Source organism: Pezoporus flaviventris, unplaced genomic scaffold (genome assembly GCF_033815535.1).
Source record: "Pezoporus flaviventris isolate CSIRO_AGI_PZ_B2104156 unplaced genomic scaffold, CSIRO_AGI_Pfla_v1 ptg000002l, whole genome shotgun sequence".
Lineage (NCBI taxonomy): Eukaryota > Metazoa > Chordata > Aves > Psittaciformes > Psittacidae > Pezoporus > Pezoporus flaviventris.
The window spans coordinates 45832414-45854833 of NW_026892550.1; the positions used below are offsets into that span (position 1 = coordinate 45832414).

Genomic DNA, 22420 nt, shown 5'->3' on the forward strand with positions numbered 1-22420 from the left:
ACCAAGACTAGCTGAAAATGCAGACAGAAATGTGGTTTTGTGGTTAAGTATTTGGAAAAGACAAGGTAAGATAGCAGTTAACTATATATTGACAGTATAAAAATTGCCTTGCAGAAAAAAAGTTTATTTCATACCTATCTTTATGTTTGTACATCTAAAAGTGCACAGTAAATTTATGGCAGGATACTGCATCATTAATGTTTAATAGAGAAATAAACGTCATTGCCATCAGCATAGCAATGCTATAATCTTTGGGTCTGAGTAATGTGTCTCACAGGTGGGCATGAATGGCAAGTAAGATGGGACAAAATATGCAGCTTTTTCTAACACACTATGGGGGATTAGTGAAGATCTGTCTGCTATGTCTGAAACCCGGGATATTAATGTCCTAGAAAATCAGTGTTATGCCATAAAGGAGGCAGCAATATTAACAGAAAATAAGAAGAAATGTTAGGGGGTTTATTTTACTTCTGCATTAGAAAAAAAAGCTACAATGAAACTCCTCTATAAATATCTTAAACAATTATTTTCTGTGCTATAGTAATTTGTTTAGTTAGATCCAGTAATGTGTATTCTGTAAGGAGGAAAACAAAACATTTAGCTGATTCACCATATAAAAAGACAAAAATCTTGATTTATGCTTGTTTGCTTTAGGTGTTTGTATATTGTATGGAGATATACAGAGAGCCTGACTGCATATTGGAATAGTTCCCTTCATTCCCATACTGCTAGAATTCTACTCAATAAGCATAAGCAGCGGCAGGATTTTTCTTGAAACTTCATTAGCTGATGATACAAATTTCTGGTTGTAATAGGAATTTGAGTGCTAAACTGCTGGTCTACACTGTATTTGTTTGATTTTGCTTTTGGGGTTCATTTTTTTTTCGACTGTACAGTGAGAGTCTTGATAACCCAGAGACTGATAACCACGAATCAGTCTGTCCATATAAGTTAGAGGTTAGCTAGAGAAGCCAGTGTTTTTCTAAACTTTTTTCCTTTATGCAGCCTGTGAAATGCTACTGAATTTTGTAGGGAGACTTTTCAATATATTCCATGCTACAAACCAAGGAGCAGTCTCTGCTGCACAGCACCACCCTACTTGACTGGTTTTGGAATTGCTTTTGTGGGTTTTGCAGGTTTTAATATTTAAGAGGGGTTTGGTTAGCTATTGGTTCCAATTTCAGTCTTAGATCTTCCCATGCATTGTTAATGCTACTTTGCATTTATATAGAAACATAAATCTAATGCCTTTTGAACATGTAAAGTTTAGCTTATCTCCCTTAGAGGTGCTAAGTAACATTTTTTCATTCTCATTTTGGTAATTCTTATCAGCATAGGCCCACTTTTCTTTTCATGTGTCTAGAACTTAAGTATCTTCCTGCATATTGCATCATTTGCAGATTTAATTAATGGCTTCTATATTTAATGACTACTTGTAGAAGTCTGAAATTTTAACACTCATCCTGCCACTAGCAGAGTAGGCTTTTCATCTACACTAGATGGAATTCTGTTAATTCAGTTTTACTTATGGTTTGTTACTGGTTGTAATTCATCTAGTGATACTTTCAAGCCACGTTAGTTTACTTTTGTTGTTAAACTTCCTGATATGATTTACCAGTCACATTAGATTTCTTATTAGATGTAATAAAATGTGTCAGATCAAGAACTTGAGTAATTCCAGAGATTTTTACATCTTTCTATGTGACTTGTGAAAAGTAAACATTTTACAAGCATCAAGTAAAAAAGAAAGCAATTAGAAAAATCTGGTTTTGAAGCCAGAAGCCTTAACAAAAAAGTCTAAGGTCTGGTGAGCCTGAACACTGCCTTAGGAGTATTCAAAGTGTATATCCCAATTTATACCATTTAAATATACCATGAATAAAAGCAGTGTTGTCTTCTGTATTAATAACAAAAGTAGTACTGGAGAAAGAAGAGCACGTAAGTTCATTGACTGCGTCTATGAAGGCTTTGTATTTTTATAAATTATGTTTACATTTAAGTACTTTTTGGGCTCTTTGTAGTTGTCATTAACTTGAAAGGTTTCATGTCCTAAACTGCTTTAATTCTAATTTGTTGAATAAAGAGATAAAATTTAATTAATGAACTTAATAGACAACTGGACTCTTATTTGGCCATCTGTAAAATTTTCCAGTCTGTTTTTGCTGTTTTAACACCAATAACCCAGTATATTTACCTAAGAAAATACAGGAAGAGGAAAAACCTCATTCAAATGCTTGTTTTCTCTCTAGGTATTGTGGCTTGGTGCAGCATAACAATTCCCAGAATTTGTATGGCTTTTTTTTATTCTCTGAATAAAAGAGGTCTGATTAAAAAAAAAAAAAAAGGTGCTGTTGGTTCTGCATCTGTGTATAGATCATCTGTTTAGTTGTTACTGTTTTCTCTTCTCTGCTTTTTTAAAAAGCTGAAGCTTTGTGAATTTGAAGCAGTTAGCAGTATCTCTTGATCTTGAAGAGATACGTTAAATGTTTGCCTTTGAAAAATTTGGTTATCTAGTTAGGTTTTTAAGAAAGCTTACATGAGTCGATGTTGTATACATATCGTTGCTCATCAAGATAATCCCTTAATAAGCCCAGCAGGGTAGGAGAGGTCTCTGAGAAAAAGTCTGTAATTCAATAATATATTTAATATATTTGTAAGCTGTGTTCATTTAGTAGAAACATAAGCTGGACAGAACTGCATATACTCTTTGGAGTTATGATGAATTGGATTGGACACACTACACTGTCCATCCTAAGGTGAGAAAGGAAATTTGTAGCAAAGCTAGAAATGTAGCCATAATACTTAAAAATGTTAAAAATCTGCTCTTAAGAGAGAACCATCATCTATTCCATTTACATTATTGGACAGCTAACCAAGGTGCATCATCCAAAGAGGAGAAAATACCGGTTTTTAGTTTTCCTTCAGGCACTATGTCTTTTTACTTTCCATTTGCATACTGTGAACTTCTGTCCCCGAAACATAGCTGGATGTGAAATACCTGTTTCTGACCATACCATGCTTAGAAATTTTTGTTAATACTAGATGACTTGGGATTTGCCAGTGAAGAAATTTAATTAATTACGTATACTGTCCTTGTTTTCTTCAATATATTGAAACTGTAGTAGCTGTATTGTGAAACATGTATTGTGAAAATCATTGTGTCCTCCTGCCCTGACAATCCATAAGTGTAAAACAGTGCTATCGTGATAGCATGGGATTGCAGTGCTGCAAATCTTGTATGTGACTTCAAAAAAATCAAATAATTTAAAAAAGCAAAACAACCAGCAACAAATATGGTAACTGAGAACAGTTTTTCATTTTCCCTCAGTTGTTTCTGACTTTGTAAGAATATAAAACTTTGTAAGTACTTTCTAATATCTATCATAAAGGTATAAAGACTATTAAACAGATTTAAACTCTACGTGAGAAACCATGTTTTTCACACACCACTAGCTGGCAGGTATGTGTAATAAAAAGTATAGTTTATTGGGCAATAATGACGAAAGTAGAAGATATTTATTTTATTTTCCTGGGTAAAGTGTTGAAGCATGCATTTGGCTTTGAGCTGGAGCTCAGCTTATATTGAACCCTGATCCCCGAATCAGGGTCCTTTCCCAGTGCTCTTGATGTTTCTACAATTTCCTTGTCATGTCTTTTCCTAGATTTGTCAGCACAGTATATCCCACAAAACCCCATGTAGATGTAGGGCTTGTTGCAGTTCTTATGTCACCTTCAAATGAACTAGTAGGCATTCTGTGATACGGAGTTACAGTGCAGTCTTTTAGTACAATGCATCTTCCATCCAAACAGAGATTTCTTTAATACTAAAAAACTATAATTGCATTTCTACATGTGTTCAATTAACGTACTGTGAAATACGCTGGCAGTGGTGTATCAAGCATAAGAACTCATGAAAGTAGCATTCTTTCAGCATGTTTCTGGAAAAAGGTCTTTATTTCATTGTGTTTTGTCCCATTTCATTAAGAGATTTCAAATTAAAAAGCAGAGTAATATAAGGTAACTACTAGAGAAGGGTTTGAAATGAACTGAAAGCTTTATTGGATTTTTTGGGGGGGAAGAGTGGTGCTTCTTTAATACTTGCATTTGAGCTATAAATTCTTTAGCAACTACAAAATAGCTTACAAAAAAATTTATCACACACAAGCTTAGCTTATAAATATATTTATTTATTAAATACTTTTCACTACAGAAACCACATCCTGCAGTGTAATAGTATAAAATCTTTTTTGTTTGTTTATACTCTTCATGCATGTAAATAATTCTCTGATTATTTATACGTGCACAGAAAATGAATTCAGAAAGCTTCATTCCCTGTGAATGTAATGTGCGTTGTCTCCCAAAAGATCTGAAAATGATGTTATTAGCTCTGGAAAGATAGAGTTTGGTCTAGGAGAAATGCTTTTAAAGTATCATAGAAAATCATTTAAGCATCTGAAAGTCCTTAATACACATTATTAATATGTTAGAAACAATTATTAGCTTAAGCAATAGGAAGAGATAAAGTCCAGATAGAATAGTAACAAAGGGGAAGGCTTACTTTACAGTTATTTTGGAACAGAAAAAAAATGAAATGCATTATTTTTAAGGCCGGTGGACTTAATTACTTGAATTGTATACCATGAAACGCAAGGAATAATCAGATGATTAATTTGTTTTGCAGGAAGACTGAGCATTCTTTTACCTAAGTTATTTTATATTGGAATTTCTTAATGAACGGGGTTAAAATAACTATTTATTCTTTCAATTCAGTTTTTCCAGATTATTTTTTTACTTGTTTTTTTTTCAGATCCTATAGTGCTAGCAGAGGAACACTTTATTCAGTGCTCCTTTTGACCATACTATACATACTGCAATGTTGTTATAATTTAATGTGGTCGTTGGGTGGCAGGATATTTATAAAATTTATGCTTGAGCTGTAAACATGGAGAAATAATGTACAAGCAGTGGTGATGGAGAAGGCTTGAATTTTCCGAATTGTGAGCATGGGAGTGATAATTAAAACTCTCAACAGGGAAAAGGACAGAAGAGCAAGAGGTCAGATACAAATCTGTGTTGCTCTGTTAGACAGCAAAGTGGTGCCAGCCTCTGCCAGGTAATGCTCCATTACTGGCTGCAAGAGAAGGACAAGGACAGAAGAATATAAAGAACCATAAAACTGTCCACCTGAAGGAATGTGAAGGAAGTTCATTCTGGTTTTTATTATATGAGAATTTCCAAAATGCTATCTTTTTTTATCCTGTAATTTTTACTCATATTTGGTCTGTTTGTCCCATAGTGGCAGCTTATTTCTAGTGAGGGGTGCATGTGGGTGTTTATGTGTGAATGTGCATGTGTGTGCATTCATCCCACTGGGAGAGCAGGTAGGTATATCAGCGAGAAAAATTGTCTGTAAGCACATAAACATTCCGGTATCACAAATACTGTGTGGTTGTAAAGGACTGCATCACCTGAAGTTGAAAATTAGGAGGTCAATGGGACAATTATTTCAAACCTGTTTCAAAATAAATTAACACCTATTAGTTCTGAGCTAACATTCTTTTTATTCAGTATGTATTACAACATGGAATTAAAAATAAACCTCAGTCTCAAAGAGGGAGCGCTTCACAGGCTGGTACGTGTTCTGCTCCACGATGCCAGCTGTATAAATGTTATTCTTTGCAAACCACATCATTCTTTTGCCTCTTATCCTCATCTGAGCCTCAAATCCTTACATGATAGGTGTGATCTCATTATCTGAATGCTTTGTTTTTGTTAAATAATGCTTATTAACATGATAGATTTCATGGCACATCATTGGGTTGAATTGGTGCTTGACACATCTAAGGAGGGTGCGAAAAACAGGTGTCTGTGTGTAGCCAGGTACTACAGTTCAGAAAACCATGACAGTATTGGTTTCAGTGACTTGATGAATCCTTTCCTAATCCTATTCTTAAGTAAGGCAAGTTTGAGGATGTGTTTAACTAGGGAAATTATTTGATACATTTATTTGAATTTTTATGTTTTCCATTTAAGTAGAAGAAAAGATTTTTTTTTTCCAGTGTTTTTAACATATTTTGACAATTCTAGTATTTTATTGGCCTGGGGAAGGAAATCAGTAGCAAGAATTGTTTCCAAATAATGTGAAGCAAAACGTAGGGGGAATTTCCAAAACTGCGAATTAGATGAAAGAAAATCTGGGGATGTGAAACACACAAACATTATTACAGATGGGTAAATAGTGGTAAATTACTCATCCTAGATCAATGACAGATGAAGAGGGTTCTTTGTTTCTAACAAGTTCTTATCTGTAGCCTACACATCATACAATGTTCTGTAGTTCTCATCCTATAATCAAAATAGTCTTTCATAAGGATGTAATGAAAGCTCAATGGAAGTTAAAGTACATTTCATTTAATCTGATAGAGAAATCAGGATTCTTTAGAAAAGGAGCATTTATGATAAATTACTAATGAGGTTGGCAGTGAGTCAGATAACTACTTAGAGAACATGATCCATACTGAGAGCTTTAAAAAAAAAAAAAGTGTGAAAAAGATACTTAGCTATCTGTGAAACAAAGGCTGTGTTACTATAATTTGAGTAACTTAAACACTTGCTTTGATTTTTCTTTGATAACATACACTTAAACTTCTCATGAATGATTGTCTATAGCATGACTAAATCTTTTCTCATTGATGCTCTCTTTTTTTCTTCTCATTAAGAATACAAGTTATTTTGTGCCAAGCTAAGTAATAATTGTGGCACATGACAAATAATTTGAAATAAAAAATAAGATTTTTTTTTCCTTTTTTTTTTCAGAGTCTAACTGTGCAGAAGTGGGTAATCCCTTCTGTGTTACTTAATCTTCACAAGTGGAGATAGATTTCTTGTCAAATCACATCTCTATTCATGAGCCGTGCCCATCTTTAGTGTAGAATGCTGCTGATTTGGTTTTTTTTTTAACCCTATCTCTTTTTTGTTTTAAATTAAAATGCTACCATAATAGAACCAAACCCCATCTCTTACCACTGACTGTAGGAAATTTTGACACTTAAAATATCATTGGTGTGAAGCAATTCAAAAAAAGAATGCTATATTGACATTTAAAAACTAGGCAAAGCAGCCTGCTAAAGAAAGACTTGTATGTATGTTAGAGAGATAATTTGTTAGACTTCCATCTCGATGTACATACGCAGTTGTCCATTTTAAGAAATCCCCTTTTTCCTCTCAACTGAATAAAGTCTCACTTGTTGCTGGGGTTATATCGTATATTACATAGATGGTTTCAATCTTGTCTTCAGTTCCTGAAAAAAAAACTTGTCATGAATGGACCTCGTAGTAATTCTTTAAATATTTTATGCATCAGTGGATATCTGCTTAAGAAAATGATTGCTGGAGCTGTGTACCTGACGCACCATTTGTGGGATCTCATGATGTTCAAGCTTTTTCTCTTTATAGCTTCAGCATGTTCTCTTATGAAGTTGCTGATGGTATTGAATTTTACAGTGACTTTATGTGCCGGTAATTGACCCCAGTAAAGTCAGGAGGCTAAAGCAAACCTATATTACAAACGCATAGTGAATGAGGAATGCACAAGCATTCCTGAAGCTCTTAATCTTCTGAGTTGAACGTGTTTTGTTTAAGTGTTTATGTAGTAATATAAAGTAGGGTCTTTCACTTATGGATTGATAGAGGATTTGTTTTTTAATCAGTTCTGGCAAAATCTTAAGATAAAATGGAAGGTTACATTGTTGGACTTTCTGACAGGCAGATGAACACTACTACTGTGCCTAACATTCTGAAGAGACAGTGATGTTCTATGTCCTTCATCAAGGAACTTAGCAATCAGTTAGGAGAAGCAGTATTTCCCCAGTTTTGTTTAATGAATTTAGGATTGAGAAAATCATACATACCAAAGGCAGGGAGGGAAGAGTTTGAGATCCAGCAATGGATTAAACTTTTATTCTGTTAGATACTCTTAATTGCAGCTGTCATCAGAGCAAGAAAGAGCATTGAAGGGAACATCAAAGGTGAGGTGTCAAGAGTGGTGTCACACTGGAGTGAAGACGACTTGAGGTGCTGATGTCTTTCAATTTAAGAATCAGTTTTGATGAAGGTTCTGATTTTTGAGGTCTGTTTCTTTACTGTGACTTGTTCTTTGTACTATGTGAAAACATTTTAAGATGTTGCCTTTTGCATGTAGGGGAAATATCAGTGAAAGAAAGTCTAAAAGGATGAGAAGTAGGAATTCAAGGCTGAGAAGGGTTCGTTAATGTGAAGCAGTTTCATTGCAGACTTTAAATTAGATTGTATTGTTCTACTATGGAACAAAGGGATATAAATTGATTGCATTTAACAAAGCTGCAGAATTGTTTAGAAAGATCATGGGAGGATAACTTTCAGACATGTTTGCAGTTACTTCTAAAAGCCTAGAGAGGGAATTTGTCTTTAAGCACTCTGCAGTGCGGGTATTTACATGTGTTGTGAATGCCTGTTGGTTTGCCTGAGCAGAAAGGGACATAGTCCAAGAATAATGGGAAAATACAAGAGAGCTCTCTAATACTTCTGTTTCAGTCTATATTTTTACCAAGCCAAAGGGATGTGTTCTGAAATGGCTTTGAAGATACGTGTGTCTGGAATTCTCATAGTAGATGATCAAACCACTGCTGCTATCAGTGTTAAACTGGTCCAAAGTTTGACTGCAAGAAAGTAGGAGAACAAATGGGTATAACAATTACAGATCTTTCTGTCAGCATTTATTTTTGCTAGCTATTACATGGATACTTTTAGAAATGCTGCCATCTCTTTATTTTCTTCATGGTAGTTTATAAAGGTTGTTATCAAAGAAAAAAAGGTTGTTTTTTTCCTTCATATATCCAAGATTGATTTTGCTGTGTGCAAAACTTGGAAAGAAAGGAAACACTGAAAGTGCTGTAGTGTTACAAATTCCTAGGACACGTAGCATGAGAGTATTTAAAGTGTAGATTGCCCTCTCAAATATAAAACACTGCATTTATAGTTGATTTTTTTTTTTCTTTTTACAGCTGGAGTAAGAATACACAGTATTTGTTATTTCTTAAACAAATTTAATTATTTAATGCTACTTTCTTATGAATGAAAGATTATTTTAATAAATATTAAAACAGTATGAGGATGTTATCTGGTATTTTTCTCAGACCTAGAGCACTTAATGGAAAGCAGATTTCTGTTACTAGCCAACAGTGGAGCTAATTTAGCACAAATATTAGAAAAGCGTAAGTTGCAGCTCTTGGTTCCAGTGAGCAACTCTTGCAAAGAATGGGGGGAATAGAAAGACAGAGAGAGTAGAATTCTAAAGTTAAGACTACAAGAACTTTTAAAAAGCCCCCAAAAGTAACATAAAGCTTACTGTGAGACACTTGAGTGTCACTTATTTGTGGTTGCCTACATCCCAGATAATTTCTTTTGTGTTCTGTCACCAGAAAAGTCCTGTATGTTTTTAAGATGTTTCTTTTTTTTCTTTTTTTTTTCTTTCCTCAGGTAAGAAGTAGTTTTTGTGAGTTTTGTAAACACAGAAATTGAGAGGTGTCAGAGATGCTTTTCAGAGTTCCAAGTATCTGACTCAGTAGAATATTTTTTCTGTTACATTTGTTATTGGATTAAAATTCAGAATGGCTTAATACTGGCCTAGTATTTATGTAAAATTATGAGCAGTAGACTGTAGGAAAGCTCTTGCAGGAGGAGGACAGGACTAGAACTGAAGAGTTCTCATGTCATTATGCAAGAAATCCCTAGGTAGGGAAGGTGCCATGGGCTGCATTGCATTGTTTTGACATGACAGCTACCAGGTGTTCCATTTCCATTTGTTTTCATAGAAGAAAAATAAAATCTGTGGGTCTGTCACAAATGAAGCAGAACTGATGCTGCCAGCATAAATCGTCTGTTTAGAAAAGTAAATCCCAGCTGCCGTGTAGCTAAGGGTTAGATAATTTGCCTTAGTACAGAGGAAATATAGGTTAAAACAACAATAGAGAAACTCATCTGAGATCCCAAAAGTGAAGAGATTGAGTTAATTTAAAAATAATCTTAGAATATACTTTAGATTAAATACAGTATGTTGATGAAATAGATGCCTAATACAATATTTTAAGTATGTAAGATGCAGATTTTTTTTTCTAAATCAGTCTTCCTAGAAATTTTGCTGCAAAGGTATAGGCAGATTTTTTTACTGTCTTTTAATAAGCTTTATACATACAGAAGCCATATCATACATTAGCATCAATTTTTTAAATGCTTAACAGAAAATTAGTATGTTAGTCTTGTATGCAAACACATGTATATTGTAGCTGTATTTTATTTTTCATGGATGTATGAGAGGAAAAATGTATTTTATTTTTCATGGATGTATGAGAGGAAAAATTGGTTTATGTTATTTGAAATCAAACTTGCTGTATTAGTGTCTAGTTTTAAAATGGCTTGCTTTATGCAAACTGCATAGTATACTTCTGGTATCTATTCAATAGCATGCATTATTTCTTTTTCTGGAAACCATACACACCTACACAGGTATTTCTCATAAATTAACAAACACAATTTTATAAGGTTGCGATTATAAAACTTCCTCAAGGCTTTCTGCCTTTTGACTTTCAGTTGCATAAATTGTGGGTTGTTTGCTATCCTGGACTTTTATTTTAGCATGCAAACTAGGCTGTTTGTTTCTACAGGAGGAATTCTAAAATGCTAATGCAGGATGCTGCAGCATCCCTCCACACTCCTCCTGTGGGCCAGTGCATACAGTGAATTTTTTCTGTTGTTTTAGCTTCTAAAATGATTGGCCTGATCACTTCAGGTTCTTGAATTACTGTATTTTAAAAGGGAGCATCATCCTCCTTTATTTTATACGAGTTCTATGCTGTTGTGCCTTCATTAACTTGGTGAAGACCTACCAGCCCATAGCTGTTTACACCATGATATCAGGCTATACTGGAGGTTTTAAGGTTTTGGTTTTGGTTTGGTTTTGGTTTGTTTGGGTTCTTTTTTCTCATAAGATTGTATTATAATACTTTGTAATGCAGAAATCTTGGAATTTTCAGGTAATTGCTGGTTTATGAGGCTGGGATATATGAGAGACAAAATATGCTGATAACAAATTGCATGTGTAAATTACCCTTGTGTGTATTTGTGATCTCTGGAAGAACATGGTACACATCTGCTGGGTTTTGCTCATGTTGTCCCTTCAAATAACTCTGGTTTTTGCTTCCTTCTGTATGATGAAGAATCTACACAAGCCAAACCCTTCCAGTACTTGCAAGTAAGGAAGTGCCATCAAGCTGACAAAATTTTGCCCTGGCACATAAGATACTTCAGCAGAAAAATATCTTTCTTTGCAAACAGCTTCATTTTAAGACTGCAGAAGTGTCTGCATAAATATGATTATTTGCATTTGTTTGCATGAAAACTTCATGTGTGGAGCTATAGCAGCAATCTATGTAACCCTCATCTTGTTTAAAAGCCCTACAGTTTTTCTGTTTGAGCTTGCCATCTCTAAAAAAAGATAAAATCACAACTCTATGTCCAAATTTATAGTTCCGTTCACCCAAAAGCAATAAGTAACACGTGGACAGTTTGCTGTCAACAGATGAGTTGCTTAGAGTTCTAATTTTTGATTATTAGTTTTTGTTCTTGATATAAGCCTGACGAGCCACTTACAGGAACTTTTTTTTTCTTTTTCTTTTTTTTCTGTTATTTTAATACTGATGATACAAATGGCAAGAAGTAAATAAAGGTGTTGTAGAGAGTTGTGCTGGGGGTCAGTGTTGGAGGCCTGGCAGGATAGTGATGGCAGTGTGTAATTACCAAAAGACTCATCCCTGCTCTGACAAGCTCATTGGCTCTTCCAGGGTTGAGGAGCAGGAACTGTCTCATTCATGGCCACTGTCACCACCTGCAGCTATGTCTCCTCCTCAGAAACTTCTGAAGAGAAGCAGGCAATGCTCGCATGTCATCCCTGTATTCAGATTTTTGTGAACTCGTAACACTTTCCACCATGAGCAATTGGCAGAGTGTCTCCTCTTGATTGTTGATAATTGTCTGACTCTAACAAGAATTTTAATAGCAGATGGCGATTGGAATTATGATCCCTTAATACCATTCTTATTTAAATTTATTACAATAATTACCCTGTGATTAATAAAATACGTTAGTGCATTCATTGAAATCACCACTCTGCTATTGCACAATATGGTAGTTAAACACAGTAAATGCTTCTAATTAGTTAGTAATTCAATAACATGCTTTTTTTTTTTTCTTATATCACCCATAGGATGTTTAATAAGATACTGGGCTATTAGCTGCTATGAAATATATGGGGAGGGTTATGTTATGTAGTTATCATAATTTGGAATTTTATGGGAAAGCCTTGACCAACTGTTTCACACAGACAGTATTCTTCTGTACCATACTTGGTCTATATTAAAAATACTTCGGGAGAGATGCTCCTAAAATTAAGTTAGGAAGCTAATTATTTTGTAGATAATAACCACTTCAGCTGTATGTAAATAATTTGTTGCTAAATTTCATCTCATTTTTAAAGCCTATGTTTAAAGTTGACCAAAGTTATAAAAAATACTGGCTATATGTGTTCATATATGCATAAGTCTATGGGGATCTTTGTGTGTAAGCATGTTGCACAGGTTAAACTGAGATGCACACTGGCAAGTATTTCTGACCGCTCTCCAGAGTTTCTCGTGGATATTAAAGCAAAAATGTCATGGAATTGTTTGGTTTGAAAGGGAACTTAAAGATCATCTGATTCCAGCACCCCTTCTATGGGCAGGGACACCTTCCACTAGGCCAAGTTGCTCAAAGACCCATCCAACTTGGCCTTGGATATAGTCAGCTATCTTAAAACTCTAATTAAATAAGCTCTAAGCTTAAAACTCTATTTAAATATTTATTTTTAATTCAATATTTCAAAAATATGCGCGTGTTTAAAAAAAAAAAAACGATTTACAGAGCAGTCCTTCCCCTCTTCTTCTCCCCCCTCCCTTCCCCTCATGGCCAGGTACATTCTTTAACCACTGACATCTTCCAGGTTTTTTACAAATGTAACTAAATTCTAAACTGCCACTTCACTGTGTAGATATATAAACAGAATTGGAGATTTTTATATGTTTGCTGGTTGTTTCCCAGATAGTGTAAAATCCTTTACTTCTACCTGATTTTTCAAAATATTTACAATAAACTTGTCCTGAGTTGAAAATCCTCAAATCAGCAGTTTGAAGCTATTTTCTGACTTTTTACATTGCAAGAAATTGTGAGCCTTGCATTACATCCCAGCTCCAAACATCAAAGCGGAATATTTTCATTATGTAAACTTATCTAAACATAAATTAAAATTCAAATTTTTAGTACCTACAATACCTTTTCTGTCCTTTTAAAAAACATGGTTCTGTAAATTATCTGACTCTATGTGGAACAGAAAATAGTTGGGAGCCTAAGGACATACAGGTAATTGAATTAAGCAGGATGAGTTTGTCATGGGTAGGTTGCCATCTGTTGATAATGCAGCGACCAACAGTATATAATTAAGAAATTTTCTATCACAGCATCTTTACTTTTCATGCGTTTCTACATCCCAAACATCAATAATGTTATATCATCACAGTGAAGTTATAGGTATTTGGGAGTATTGTTAGCATTGGCAAAAGCCCTCAGTCTTGCACCCCAGCTGGAATAAGAAGTTTGTGGAATATGTAACATCTGTTTAGTTTAGAAAAGAAAAAAAAAATTATACTGTTCTCCCTATTCCAGAAAATGTCATTGGAAAATGTGGACTTTTGGTGCGCTAATGTGAGAATATCGTAGAATTCACCTGAAATTTTGCATATTTATTGAATTTTGATGTTTACACACAAGCAGAAAATCTGAATTATGATGAGCAATGCCCTTACCCTAAGAAACAGTTGTAAACAGCACCAACAGGAACCATTAAGTCCTTCCAGCTGTGGGCTGTTACTGCATTTTGATATATCGGGGGATGGGGGCACCAGGGGCACACAACTCAGAAGCTGAGGCATTAAAACACTGTTTTACACTTGAGAAACAGCAGAAAAGAATCTCTTTTGACCATTTGCCCTTTCACCTTTTCCATTATCTTCTGCATAAACCAGAAAACTTAGGACAGCTGGCTGCTGTGAGAATCCCCAGTATCAGTTTCCAGCTTAGTGGTATGTCAAAGCAATTCCATCTCACTATCTCTAATTTCTTGCAAGAAAATATTTTAAGACTTTTTTTTTAAATCAAATATTAAAACAAAAAAGATATTCATGGATATTCTGGATATTCTGATACTTTCTGGAGATTAAAAGGGGAGTGAAAAAAGAGAAAGCAGTTAGTTTCGAATTACTTTTTTCTTTCTTTAAAAAAAACAAAAACAAAAACAACTCAAAAAACCAACAGGGTAATTGGTGGAAGGAATTTGCCTACCTGCTGAGTGTCAATTGAATGGGAGAGGAATGTTTTCCAAGAGTCTTTCATACTCATCATCTTGCAGGGCCCAGATCTACAGTCGAAAAAAATGTTAGAGGGCAAACAAGGGAAGAGTTGGTTCTGAAGAACACCCCCAGCTTCTGGCATCGTTTGTAGGCAGATCTGTAGCCCTTTAAGACCCCTTATCCCACCTACAATCTCAGTGGCTCACAGAGTCTAGCCACCAGTTCCCAATCCCACAGGTAATTTTTAAGATGTAAAGGTCATCTAGTGAATTGTCTGTTCTTGTCATCCCCAGTCCTCTTTCTTTATTTTGGTGTTTAGCATCACTTCAGTGGCTGGTGTCATTAAAGACCACTTTCTTCAGAACTAGGAGACTATGATACAGGTATGAGATCTTGCCTCCAGTACAGCCATCAGGAAAATTTCTGTTGGTTTCAGAAAAGCTATGTTCCTTCTTGGACATAAATGAGTACTGTTAATATTAACAAACTAACCACCCCCCCCCCCGATCTGATTATGGGAAAATCTTACCGCTCATTTATTTTGTTGAGTAATAGTTTTGTAAAGACCTTTTTAAAATATTTCTCCATGTTAACATTTCCTTAGAGTGATCTGTGAAGGTACTGTTGTGAAGTTATACTTGAAGAGAAAGCTGTATTAAAGAGAAAATTACTCCTCACCCCAGTTCTTTTTCTTTTTTTACTGCCATTTTTTACTGTTGAGATTCTGTTTTTCCTTTGTACGCATCCCAGTTCAGAAAGGTTTTTCTTTCTCTTGCACTGCTTCTAATTGGAATATTCAGGTATATAAAAGTGAAAACTTAGCTGACAAAGTTTTCTTCAACTGTTTCCAAGTAGGGCATATTGCAGAAGTGTGAGCTGTTGGTTGGGGGTGTTTTGGTTATAGTCTTCCATATTATGTTCTTCCTATGATCTCCGCCTATCTTAGCAAGAACTAATTATTTGAAGGCTTAAGGACTGCTGCTGCCAAATGGTCTCACAGTAAGTGACTGGGTATGGAAATGAAACAGAACACTAAACCTTGGGGATTCACCTGGCCTCCTTTGCAAGCCAGGTTGGTTCCCACAGTGTCAAATAACAATTAAAAGAATTCGAGTTGGAAGGTGACTCTTTAAAGAGGTCAAACTACAGAACAAGTTTCAATATTGAACTACGATAACTTTGCACAGAAAAAGAGTATAATAAGAAAAGAAAAGCAGAGCAAAAGTATTAGTACATGGGATGATGTTTAAATGTTTTAAGTACCGTATATAAGATGTTTGCTTATTACTTGGGAGGTTAGTTGTTAATACTTGTTTGTTACATCTTCCTAGCGGCATGATCATGTATGATTGATCATGAGTGAATGGATAACTTCATACCTGTTAGAAGAGCTCCAAGATGAGAACCTTCTTTCTACTTTTGTAAACATGTAATATGTATGTTTTCTCATTAAACACAAAGGGCCATAGGCATTTATGCAGCAGTGTAATGAATGCAAGTATCTTTTATCTTCCATCAGAAAATCTCAAACCATTCTTACGTCCTTGGCTAATCAACCCCTAACTGAAAATTTCAAAGAGCTGAACTTGTCCATCCTGTGCAGTCTAACTGCATCTTGCAGACTGTCCAGACACTCTGGAGACTTTCTCCAAGATGTTCTTGATCTGGATGTCACATTCCTCTTTTCTTTGCCCTTGCATTGCTCTAGTTATTAAAACTTTGTAGATCTCACCTTCTTTACTGTGAGAGTGGTGAGACACTGGAACAAGTTCCCAAGAGAAGCTGTGACTACCCCATCCCTGGAAGTGTTCAAGGCCAGGCTCAATGGGTCTTTGTGCAACCTGATCTAGTGGAAGGTGTCACTGGCCATGGCAGGGGAGTTGGATCCATGTGATCTTTAAGGTCCCTTCCAGCAGAAACCATTTTATGATTGTTTGTCAAGCTATGAAAGGGTGAAATAATTTGTCATGAGTTTTAAGTGCAGATTGGGTTCAAACTGTGTACGAGCTTTGAGGAACAATTTAATATTTTTTTTTTTTGTATTCTAAAATTGTAAGGATTTTTCTATTTAACCTCTGGAAATATCAGTTGAATAAGATGGAATTCTTTCCAGGACTGGAGCCATTAAGTATTGGGCCAGCACTAGATGTAGAGTGAATGAGGTTGTTGCACATACTGCTGATGCCAAAGTTTTCTTTAAGCACTGCATGTCATCTACATTGGACTTCTGCTCTGCTTAAATATTCAAACCTTTTCTTATGTATTCAGACATAAAAGTTCAACAGTCAGGGAGAAGAGAGAGCCTTGAGCTGCCACCAGGAGCTGAAAAGTTTTTTCTGACAGAAGCTTGCTGGCAAGCAGTCCAATATGCAAAATGAGAAGTCTACTTTTAAGATTTTGGTGGAGAGGGGGTGAAGCTGTACTTAAATCTTTTCCATATGCAAGGAGAAATTATACAAGATATTCTATATTATTATGTTTCCAGAACACTGTGATTATCTATTAAAATAAATCAACCTTATTTTAAAATGAAAAGTATTACCTACTTCCATCAATAATAGCTTTTGCCTTTATAACTTCAAGATTATTTTCTACCTGGCTGAAGTCATCTTGGCTGATGTTTGTCTGTGCACCTGCATCTCTCTATTCCCATATCTCCACTTCAAAAAAACAAGTTATTTTAAAACAGGCTGTTACTATCCATGATATAGTCACTACTGATGCACACGCTGCTGCTTTTGAAAAAAGAGATTTGAAGTCTAATGTTACTGTTTCCTGCATCATGTATAGTTCAGTGGACAGTATAAATTGCTCACTATTGCAGAAAGCTTCGCACTTCTGCTGACTGTATTGTACTGACTACATTAGGCCAGATACTGTCAACCCTAAGCCATGCTTTCAGTGTAGAATAAGGGGACAGAACTTGCCAGTTAAAAGGTTGCTTGAATGGAAACATGTTTCGGAAAAGAATATCCCTCTCCAGGATATGTAGCTTATTCAGTGAAAAATTCTGGTCCTTCTGATTATCTGCTAGCTCTAGACAGGGCAATAGGAGTTGCCCACGCAACTTCAAAGGAAACCATAGCTAAACAAAAGCATTCCTTAATTCATTGAACCCAAATGGTTTATTAAGGTGTGTGTTTTTTTCTTTCTTGCTGCTGTTTCCAAAGTACATGGTCATAAAGCATCTAGAAGATCCTTCTTTATTAAGAAATTACCAGGGCATGAGCACACACATCAAGTGCATAATACATTTCTCACAGTACGATAATTTTAGTATAATACAATAAGTAACAATTTAAAACCAAACAAAAATCTGGTTTCTAGGGAGATCTTCTGAAAAGGATCAAGCCTTATTCAGCAATACTATGATAGGGTGTACAGAAAAGTAATGAAAACCATTTAATCTAAGATTTCATACTGTAATGGTCCTTAAGTTACAGGATTTATGAACAGGGAAGGGAGAAGAATGAAGAGGAGGAGAACTCCTGCTTAATTCAGTAGTTAATTTGAGTTTGAAAGGAGTAAATGAGATCAAAAATGATGTTTAGCATAAAGGATAACCTTCATGCCATACATGTTTTAATAATTCCCATTTGTTCCACAGATCTAATTAATGGGAGTAAGTAGTTGATTTTTTATTTCAAATTACTGTAAAGAAATGTCCTACTTGCAGACAAATTGAAGGGTCCCTTAAAAAACAAATTCTGCATAACATTATGTTTCTTTGAAAGTATTGGGCATAAATAAGGATAAAGGTCAATATGCTGAGAAGGCAGTAGCTGAAAGACAAATGAGGTTGCCTTTGAGAGAATTCAGAGGCTGCTGTGTAAAAGATCTGTGCAAATTAAGTATCCACAGCATCCCTTGAGTGAAAAAACTCAAACAACTAACCAAACAAGTTATCTAACCTTTTGATACCTAAAGATACTATAAAGATTTTGGTCAGAGGCCAAAACAGTAGGACTCATTACAATTTCAGTGCTTTACTTATTGGTGCAATGGACTTTATTTAGGCAACAAGAAGAGCAACTGAGTATCATATGATTCAAAGTTTCACTCAAACTTCATGTTTTATTTAGCCTTCAGCTACGATAACCACAGACAAACCCTATGAAACGTTATTTGTGCCCGTAGAGTACCATTAATTTTCTTTTAATCTTTCTCTGCCCCAGGAAACATTTCAGTTGAATTTTGCTCTTCATGCAAGGAATCAAGAATACCAGGAGCCAAGCTCATTTCCTTTCATTTTCCCTATATTTCCATATTTTTAATAGATTCATGGCCCATGGTGCTAATCCTAGAGTTATTGTAAGAACATGTTAAATTGAAACTATGTATTTATTGTGCCCATCTGCTAAATTCCCAACATCTCTCTATAGTTTATTGAATTTCCTAACATCAGATCTTGATTTCACAGATCAGTCTAGTGGCATTTTCCTGACCAGATGATTTTGTGTTCTTTGCCCTTCCCATTGCCACACTCCTTCTTTCACTGTTTTACTCATCCTCTTAGGCTTCCCTTGATTCCTTCGGCCACTCTCCCCATTTTTACTGTCCAAGGACTGTCTCCTGTTCTCCTTTTAACATTATGAAATAATTTTAACCATTTTTCCAGCTTTGCCCTCACAGTTGATCAAAGATGTTGGGGTTGTTTTTTTGGGTGTTTTTTTTTTTTTTTTAATTCAGTTTTCTTTCCTGTTTTTCCCCATTAAATGAGTTGCTATTTTGAGGAGGTTTAATTTAAATTTTATTTTATTACTTTTGCCTACACTCCAGGTTTAGGAAAGCTGTTTCATTCCTATTAGCAGGAACTTGCAGAAACATGGGTGTTCTTGGGGAGAAAGAATAGGAGAGGATATTTTACTCAGTAGCAAATATTGAATAACTCTTCATTTAACAGCCTATTTCACTATTGCATCTTCAGCATTCCAGTAGCATCTCTCTCTTAGACGGATTGAAACAGCTGTTTGACACAGAATAATACCACAGCAGAGCTTAACAACTCTTTCTTTGAAGTAAGCTTTGGATTGGTAATGATTATAAAATCAGGATCTCTGCTGAAAGATAACAACTCTAGCAATCTCAACCCTGAGATACTGGTTCAGAATTAACTCGGAGGGAAGTGTACCATCTGTTGCTAAAACCTAACACTAAGAGCTCAGGCAATTTCTAGCTTAAAGGGAAAACATGGACCTGAACCTAGCCAATTAAGGGAAGTGGGGAGAGGGATGGAAAGAAAAACTTAAAAATAGCGCTTGGTCCTCCTCTTCTGTCTGGTGCTGGCTGACAGTAGAGACAGAGGAGAGAATTGACACTGCAGAGAAAACAAACTGCATAGAAAGTTCCATCAAGCGCCCAAAGTAAACATGGGAATGGACAAACATTGTTTCTTTGCTATTTGATTTAGAATAACTTCTATCTCTTATCTTGTAAAGCTTATCCACACTGTTTAAACTGTTTCTGCTCCTTCAATGCTTGATAATCAGGACTAATTTCTGTGCCAAAAATGCATCTCTGGATAACTAGTTTACTTTAACACTGCTCATCAGCCAAACCTAACAAAAGAGTCAACATTTCTTGCTTCTTTACATGAATCATACTTTTTTAATTGAACAGTTTAGGTGCTCTAGAAAAGAAACTAAAATGTTCTTTTGAGCCTTGTTTTCAGTTGTGCTAAGAGGAAAAAAAAAACAAAAAACAGAAACCCACCAAAAAAGGCCGAGTAAGAGCTAGGGGACTCAGCTGCTTGAAATGAAATACAGCTTGCTTGCCCATGCAGTATCTTCAGGTAATGCAATGATAAATCTCTTGTAACTGTGGAACCTGGGTAAATGCAGATCTGACCTTTTGTTTACAGAGTATCAAGGGAAATCTTTATGAGACCACAGAAGTGTTTGAAAAGGTTTAGAAACATTATGAGATGGTAAAATGTGTCCCCTGAGGATAATTTTGACAGCAAAGATCTGACACTGTTTCTCAGTGAGCAGTGCCCTTTCTGCGGAGACTTGAACAAGCCATTTGGCAGTGATGTTTGAGAAGCATTTTCAATGCAATTCACTAATGCAATTCAGGGAAAAACCTGATCTGTGCCGTTATAATTAAACAGGTTTTTAATGTTACTAAAATATTGACATGAAAATATTTACTAGATGTACAGATGTTGGTGCTTGTACAATGCAAGATAAGCTAGGAAAGACAACATTTTCATTTTGGAAGAAAATGAGTCAAATTAGTCTGTCTTTTATACGTCTTCTAACTTTCACTGGTTATGATTGTTTATCTGATTATAATTAAAAGCAGGGACATAAATCAGCTTGACTAAAAGTACAGATTGTGTTTTGTTGCATAAAATGAATTTATTGATTAAACAAATGGAGAAAAGTGTTCTGAGCAAGAAAGAACCCTTTTTTGCTGAATTCCAATCAGAAAAGATTTAAGTCTGTTCTGTTGTTTGGAAGGAAGTGCCATAAAGAACAGAATAGCAGCAATATGTTGGGAGTCAGGTTTTGGATTAAAACCTTACTTTTCGTTTGGGTTTTTTGTTTTGTTTTGTTTGCTTATTTTTCAATTTGAAATTCCTGGGTGGGGTTTGTTTGTTTTGGGGGTTGTTTTGTTTTGGGGGTTTGGTTCTTTTTTGGTTTGTTTCTGATCTGTATAAAGATATTAATTATGTATACATCTGCTAATCATCATTAACCATGAGCCAGCAATGGGCCCTTGCCACAGTGAAGGCTAATGGTATCCTGGGTCACCTTACACAAATTATTGACTAGGTCAATCTCCTGAGCACTGGTGAGGCCACACCATGAATGCTGGGACCAGTTCTGGGCTCCCCAGTACAAGAGAGACTGGAGAGTATCTAGTGAAGGCTCACCAAGGTGATAAAGGGACTACAGCATCTCTGCCATGAGGAAAGGCTGAGAAACCTGGGAATGTGTAGCATAGAGAAGGCTCAGGGGGAACCTGTTTCCATTCCTCACACATGTGAATAATACTCCATACGTGTTACATATACAGTGTGTACATATATGCTCACAGAGAATATGATTTCAGAAGTATGTATGTGTGCATAAGTATGTATATGTGAAAATGTAAGCACATCTCTTGACTCTCATGGTCAGTGGGAGAGACCTGAGATAACCCAAATGCAGGCTGTGTGCTCTCGCAGCCCAGAAAGCCAACCGTATCCTGGGCTGCATCAAAAGGAGTGTGACCAGCAGGTCGAAGGAGGTGATCCTGCCCCTCTACTCTGCTCTTGTGAGACCTCACCTGGAGTATTGTGTGCAGTTCTGGTGTCCTCAACATAAAAAGAACATGGAACTGTAGGGACAAGTCCAGAGGAGGGCCACAAGGATGATCAGGGGACTGGAGCACCTCCCATATGAAGACAGGCTGAGGAAGCTGGGGCTGCTCAGCCTGAAGAAGAGAAGGCTGCGTGGAGGCCTCATAGCAGCCTTCCAGTATCTGAAGGGGGCCTATAGGGATGCTGGAGAGGGACTCTTCCTTAGGGACTGTAGTGATAGGACAAGGGGTAACGGGTTAAAACTTAAACAGGGGAAGTTTAGATTGGATATAAGAAGGAAATTCTTTCCTGTTAAGGTGATGAGGCACTGGAATAGGTTGCCCAGGGAGGTTGTGAATGCTCCATCCCTGGCATTGTTCAAGACCAAGCTGGACAAGGCCTTGGGTGATATGGTTTAGTGTGAGGTGTCCCTGCCCATGGCAGGGGGGTTGGAACTTGATGATCTTAAGGTCCTTTCCAACCCTAACTATTCTATGATTCTATAGAATAAATATACTCACAAAACCCCTGCATGTGTGAATTGAAGGAGAGAAGCAAGGAAATGAGGTTGTGCAGTTTCCAAAGCTAAGACTGCTGCCAACAGTTGTAAGGAGACACTGTTTTAGACAGCCTTTAGTGTATAAGTTTACTAGATTTGATAAAT

The 22420-nt window shown here is 35.9% G+C and overlaps 1 protein-coding gene across 3 annotated transcripts in view; it reads left to right on the forward strand.

Annotated features, from left to right (window-relative positions):
* The window catches only part of CCSER1 (coiled-coil serine rich protein 1), a 727634-nt gene that overhangs the window by 487220 nt on the left and 217994 nt on the right, over positions 1-22420 (forward strand). The window lies entirely within an intron of this gene.